Source organism: Physella acuta, unplaced genomic scaffold, assembly GCF_028476545.2.
Source record: "Physella acuta isolate Inbredline_101_S28 unplaced genomic scaffold, ASM2847654v3 ptg000608l, whole genome shotgun sequence".
Lineage (NCBI taxonomy): Eukaryota > Metazoa > Mollusca > Gastropoda > Physidae > Physella > Physella acuta.
The window spans coordinates 579,354-585,655 of NW_026732127.1; positions in this window are offsets into that span (position 1 = coordinate 579,354).

The window sequence follows — 6,302 nt, forward strand, 5'->3', positions numbered from 1 at the left end:
GTTTTCCACGGTGCAAACTAAATAATGCACGAGCAACACACTAGAAGCAACTTGTCCCACGACCTTGAACTTGCTGATACACTTAACTACAGTTAACCCTAACACTTATCCTAGATCCTGGGTCGATACCACTTATAGTATCGATTTGATCAAGACATCAATGAACACTTTGTTACAGTAGAGTACGATTCATTCTTTAGAGAAGTTTCTAGACTAGAATCTGTTCTCGTGTTTGTTTTATATTTATATTGAACGAGGGGGAGGGGGGGAGAGGGGGTTAGGCGGGCACTTTGTAAAATGTATGCAAGAGTGGCTATGTACACAGTGTGACATTTCCTTTATGTAAATAGTTATAGGGGCCTGTATACATATATATTATCAATGGGCTGTGTAGGAATATGTGTATATCCATGAATATGTTGAGTGCTCAAAAATCAATAAGCCACGAATACATTATTAGTAAATGTTAACGTAGCTACATCAAACTGTACTCTAACACTAATTTAAACCTTAAACCTAACTAAACTAAGCAGTTATCTGAGCGCCATACCCCGCCCCACCCTTCTTATAATCTCCACCACATTTTGCCCAGCAAACTATTTCAGTTCACCACACATTAAAATCCGTGTTTTTATTCAGTTCAGACGGCCAACAGAGGACGGCCGACAGTAGACGGCCAACAGCAGACGGCCAACAGCAGACGGCCAGCTTGTGAGCGGTGACGTACATACCACGTGACCCTCTAGGCTGACCCAGATCTCAGCCAGGTCAATGTAAGCAAGGTCACGCTCTGACCTACTTCTTGAATGCGCGGCTTAAAATAGAACACTTTGTCAAAGGGCTGTGTTTACGTTCAACACGGTAGAATAAAACTTGTTCTCTGTTAGCCTAAGCTCAATCTTTTTAAAACCGTCTTCTCCGTTAGCCTAAGCTCAATCTTTTTAAAACCGTCTTCTCCGTTAGCCTAAGCTCAATCTTTTTAAAACCGTCTTCTCCGTTAGCCTAAGCTCAACGTATTTTCCCCAATCAGAGTTTAATTTCGACTTTAAAAAATGGAGCTCAGCAGAAAATCGATAGCCGTGTTGTATTGTTTTCTTGGGGCTTCCTTGTTTATTTATAATCATCAACTCTTGTATTGATTGTAGCGTGGGCATTTCTTGACATCTTCTTAGTGGACATTGTCAGTGTTGGCAGTGGACAGTGTCAGTGTTGACTGTAGACGATGTCATTATTGACATAATGACATAATGACAGTGGAGAAGGGATGTGTCAACATCTTAGGGGTGGTGTTGATGGTGATGTCCATTGTTACATACCAAAACTGACATATGTCACTTATGACATACCAGCACTGACAAATGTCACTTGTCACTGTCTTGTTACATCAGTTCTAACTGACATTTTTGTCAGTCAAGGAAATCTGGCCAGTCCAGGTCTAGTTTTTGTCAGATAAGAAAGTCTTCACGATAAAGGGAAGCTATCTAACATTTCGCCAGCTGTACCAAATTAAAAAAAAAAAAACTTTCCGTCAAAGTTAACCATGAATGAATGGGATGGTATATGAGGTCATTGATTTTAATTTAGTATGGTTTTATTGATTGGGACTGCCTAGAGCGGTGGTGATTAGGGTTGTCTGTATTGTTGTTGACTGAGATGTATTGGGCTAAATGTAAGCAAGATGGCTGCTGATTAGGACACGAGTTCAATATTGGCTTAACCATGTCACCATAGACACGACTCTTATAACACATGGCATCAAATCTGTGGGGGATCGATCCCTCTGAATAACACATGACATCAAATGTCACATGACATCAAATGACACATGACATCAAATGACACATCACATCGTCACTTTCAGAAAGTAACGAAACCTTTAAATGGCCGAATACATCAGGCATTCAATGACCTTGAATGTTTGGAAAAGAAAAACTGCAAGATGTTCCACAATAGCATCAGTAGTATGTTAAACCGGACATACTGTCACGGCCAAAAAAACTTCTGACGTCATATCACGGCCAAAAAACTTATGATGTCATGTGGTAATTGAAAACGTCTGAAGATATGTCAGATCCCAGAAATTCCTAAATTCCCTTAAAGCTGCTCTAAAGGCACCCGTCAAAGCCTGACGATTTGAGACTATTCCAGATTTTGTAATGTGTGTGTGTGTGTGTGTGTGGGTGTGTGTGTTTCTGTGTGTGTGTGTGTGTTGAGCTTGATTGACTGACTAAGAGTTCTTAAATGTTTTTAAAATAAATGTGAAATATTTCTTTTAACAGACCTAATCTCTTTAAGTCTGTCTAAAGTCTGCTGTACCAAGTCACCCTCACAAACACAGACAAATAGACCAACACACTAACAAGCAAACATACAAACACTCGTACAAACATGTGTATAACACCCCTGTCTAGTCTAAGCAAACAACAACAAATGTGTATCACGTGATAGAGGTATTTTATTCAACAGCCAATGAAACAAAACTTTGAGATCTCTAAACTATCACCATAGCAACACAACCCTAACGGCCATTTTGTTTTCTATAAAGAGACGACAGTAGTATTTTAAAGACCTGACATTTCTAACCAAAGAACATTCGAATTGTATTGCAAACACCAATTGATGGGAACAGAGCAGATAAATTTGTTTCAAATTCCTAGAATTTGGGGCAGAACACGCAGCTTCACGATACCGTGGATACAAACTCTCTCGCCCCACCCCCACCCTCCCATCCCCGGGGTGAGAGGTAAGTACACTGTCGCTTCCTGTCTGTCTCACAAGTACCGGAGTTGGGTGGTCTAAAGGGGGAGGGTGCCATAGTCTTCACTATCTCTCTCTCTCTCACTCTCTTTTGATATATATATATATATATATATATATATATATATATATATATATATATATATATATATATATATATATATATATATATATATATATATATATATATATATATATATATATATATATATATATATATATATATATATATATATATATATATATGCGTGTGTGTATCAAGAAAATCAATTTAGACTGCATTGTGATCCAATAAGGCAATAAAAAGGACTTAACCTAGCAAGAAATATTCTCCTACCTCCCCCACCCTCCCCCACCAGCACCCACCATCCATGATCTACTCGGCCTCTTTGTTTACCCTCCCCCCCCCCCCCCGTCTCTTCCATTTAAGCTCTGAGCTAACTGTACGACAAACTCACAAATTGAAACCCGATATGTTTTCTTGACATGTCAAAGTAGTCATTAAGGTGGGGGAGTGTGTGGGGCGGCTACAAATTAAGTTAATTAACTAATTAATGCAAATCGTCGCTGGGCGACAGACATCGTGTCTAAACACACGTCAAGCTGACACACATGGATGACATCACTGCCAAATGACATGTCATTCACCAGACATTCAGCTGTAGGTCAAGGTCACTTACAATTTCACATGTTTACAGCCCACATGTCACAATTAAGATGTTTGTTAATGGGAAAAAATAATTTAATTAAAACATTAATGAGCATACCTCGTAATTCAAAACCGAATATTTTATTTGTCGCGATGGTTTAACATTTAAAACATACCTGCTTCAAAGTCATAAAAACAAAAGTCATAGATATAGGTCTATAATATAAGTCACACTTTTCAATAATACTAGATCCATTTATAGCTTGTGATAACATACGTGATTTATATTTTTATTTTGTAGTCAGGCAATATCGATAAATTTAAAATATATTTTAGTATTTTAATGTAATAAATATATATAACATATAAAAATAAACATTTCCTTCATATACAACCATGAATCTTTAAAATTGTGGTTGATTTTGGAGGCGAAGTAAAAATTTCAAGGTTCAAAAATTTCAAACAAAATCGGACTATGACATACACATAAATAAATAAGTCACACGACGTTAGACTGACAAAATTACTGACAAATATATTTCTACCACCATTTGACAAAACCCATATTTATAACATCAATCATCTTTTAGTATACCCACGAATTATCAGATAAAAATATATAATATAATCAGATAAAAATGTATAATCTAGATACAATGAATTATCAGATAAAAATGTATAATCTAGATACAATGAATTATCAGATAAACTTGAAAATGTGTAAAGTGATAACAAAGTGATAACAAAAATGATCTTCACAGGTTTAAAGCCAATAATAGGCTAAATAAAACAAAATCTTAACGAATCAATAGGCTAATTATAACAAAATCTTAACGAATCAATAGGCTAATTATAACAACATCTTAACGAATCAATAGGCTAATTATAACAACATCTTAACGAATCAATAGGCTAATTATAACACGATCTTAACGAATCAATAGGCCATGAATATTTCAACATTGGAATACATGCCATTGCTTTGTTTATATTATTTATATTATTTATATGTATATCATATGTATATCATATGTATATCATATGTATGATATATATTCACAGCCACATCGTGTGGAGATGTCAGCTTGACCAACGCTAACATGTTGACGCGGTCACGTGATGTGTTGTTGGCAGCATGTGTCTGACATGACAAAAGGGTTTACGATAATAGGCGCCCCATGTTAATCTAACAGAGTTCCCTTTTTATTCCTACTTTTAAAAATCACCTCAAAATGAGCTTAATTTATCTACATCAAGTAAAGTCAAGATTGGTCAAGTCGATAAATTTGAATGTTCTGTCAGAGACTTACGCTACTTGCACCATCACCGTCAGAGCTAAGCCTGATAAATATTTACATAATTTTTTAGCTTAGCTACTTCATGATCTAAAGTTAAGTCTTATTATTAGATCATCAATAGTAATCAAACACGGTTTAATGTTAGTAAAGTTAAAAATCAATGGACATCATTTTAGTTTTACTGCTAATATTCCTCATAAAGGCACTGAATCCAATGTCTTCCCCAATCACTCTCTAATAAAATGTGACAAGCGAAAATTAACACGATTGAAGGAGGGCCGTGTCTAATTGCCCTAATGAGTTGGGTGATTACCATTTATCGATAGGAAATAATGTGTACACAGATATTGGAATGTCTGAAAAAATGTAGTCGCTACACGTAGAGAAACAAAACTTTATAGCTGCATCATTGTGTGGGTCTTAGGGTACACGCTAGCTGGTACTCAGTGCTAGTCACGGTGCTAGCCACGATAATAGGTGCTAGTCACGGTGCTAGGCGCTAGTCACGGTGCTAGTCACGATACAAGGTGCTAGTCACGGTGCTAGTCACGATACAAGGTGCTAGTCACGGTGCTAGGTGCTAGTCACGGTGCTAGGCGCTAGTCACGGTGCTAGGTGCTAGTCACGGTGCTAGTCACGATACAAGGTGCTAGTCACGGTGCTAGTCACGATACAAGGTGCTAGTCACGGTGCTAGGTGCTAGTCACGGTGCTAGGTGCTAGTCACGGCGCTAGTCACGATACAAGGTGCTAGTCACGGTGCTAGGTGCTAGTCACGGTGCTAGGTGCTAGTCACGGCGCTAGTCACGATACAAGGTGCTAGTCACGGTGCTAGTCACGATACAAGGTGCTAGTCACGGTGCTAGGTGCTAGTCACGGTGCTAGGTGCTAGTCACGGTGCTAGGTGCTAGTCACGATACAAGGTGCTAGTCACGGTGCTAGGTGCTAGTCACGGTACTAGGTGCTAGTCACGGTGCTAGTCACGATACAAGGTGCTAGTCACGGTGCTAGGTGCTAGTCACGGTGCTAGTCACGGTACTAGGTGCTAGTCACGATGCTAGGTGCTGTTCATGGTCTAAGTGCTAATCACAATGCTCATAGCTAGTTAAGGCGCTCTGTAAATAAAACCAGGCCCCCATTTATGAATAGCGAATCAGGTAATTTAACACGTGTATAAAACTGACGAATCACCGGTTAGGGCAGGGGGGGGGGGGGGAAGGCAGTGACCGTGGGGCATTTGGCTACCTTTCAACTCGTGTAGCCATAAAGTAGCCACACAGCCGCGTCATCGTGGGTCAAGTCAAACAGTTTATCATTGAATGCGGCACACAAACACGACACAAACACGACACAAACAAGACACAAACACGACACAAACACGACACAAACACGACACAAAACATGACACAAAACGCGACACAAACACGACAAAAACACGACACAAACACGACACAAACACGACACAAACACGACACAAACACGACACAAACACGACACAAACACGACACAAACACGACACAAACACGACACAAACACGACACAAACACGACACAAACACAACAAGACACCGGTTTAAATCCTTGTCAGCGCTACATTCAC